Genomic DNA, 1,476 nt, shown 5'->3' with positions numbered 1-1,476 from the left:
CAGAATTTCCCAGCCCAAACTGAGCCATGCACCAGGCTTTGTTCTCAGTTGGCTACTCAAATGAAATACTAAAAGAATGGGAAATATATATTTATCCAACTATTTAGGTTTCAGGCTGTGTAAATGAGGCTAAAAAGAGGCTTCAACCCCTTCATTAATGAGTGTTCATAAAAATGTTAACAATGCTTTTCATTGGAGCATCAACTCCTCATTCCATCTGCATTGTTGTAAAGTAGTTTTCAACTTATTCTGACACCCATCCTATCATCCTATTCACAGCATGACATCAATCACTAGAGGTTTTGTTTACAAATGCAGACACTTTTGCCATCTCAAATATCCTAGAAACTGAGTCCTGAATGATAGATGGACAGTGAGTGAAGATCTCCCAGGCTAAATTCACACTTGATAGCAATAAGCCCCTCTCCAACGTGGTCACCAGCTGTTGCAGAAGAATGCTCTAGGGACTCTGTCCAATGGAAAAGACAATACCCCCAAGTGTTTCAGGTTTTGTGGTAGTCCTGGGGTCAAGGTAGCCCTGGACATGTCCAACAGACCCCTAGAGATCCTCAGCTGTTTTTTCACCAACAATCTCCTTGAAATCACATCAGTCAAATATAAGACACTTGTTTTGCTTTTCCATTTCCACAGGTATGCAGCCACCCACTCTCCTGCTGCCTCATCTCATATAATGAAGTGGGATTGACATCATAATGGGGCTAGGGCAGTGCCCCAATTATTGTGACTACTGATCAACTAATCACATATTGCATCATGACCCTGTTGGCCAGGGATCAGTTTGACCAGCTGACAAATCACCTCCATTTCAACCACGTGGAGGAAGGAGCTCCACACCCAAGGAACAAGATGTGGAAGCTCCAATCAGTTGTGGATGCCCTCAACAACTCTTCTGGAGCAGGTATCTCCATTGACGAGTCATTAAAGAAATTCCACTTTCAAGACCTTCAACCTACATGTTGCCATGTCTCTTATCTGTTGCAGGTACATGGGAAGAATGCAGTAGGAACAGCACAGTTAAACAGGAGGATGGATGATGGTGGCTACTGCAGCAACAAGATGGAGCTGTTGGTCTTGCAGTGGAAGGACCACAACACAGGGCTGTTAATCCAGTAATACCTTCTGCTTTTCCATTACCTTATGATGTAGTGAAGTAATAGACAACTGTGTCAGTTGGGTATGATGACTGACCAATAGGGTATGACAAGCATTGCAACAAGTGTTGATATAGCATATTAGTTTTATAGGCAAGCAAAACACCATGTTCACTTCTCAAAAGCATAATCTTCAATATATTACCATGGTTATAAAAGGGGCATAAAATTAGGGTTTACACTGTAATGTGTCCCCTGCAGTGTGTAGCAAGTACAGGGGTCCGCAGCAGCAGCCACTCATTACTATAAATACCACCCAGAAAGGAGGGTGTATAACTCTCCAAAGGAACCGCCACAACTTTGC

This window comes from Penaeus monodon, chromosome 31 (genome assembly GCF_015228065.2).
Source record: "Penaeus monodon isolate SGIC_2016 chromosome 31, NSTDA_Pmon_1, whole genome shotgun sequence".
In the NCBI taxonomy this organism is placed as follows: Eukaryota; Metazoa; Arthropoda; class Malacostraca; order Decapoda; family Penaeidae; genus Penaeus; species Penaeus monodon.
This window is presented reverse-complemented; position numbering follows the sequence as displayed.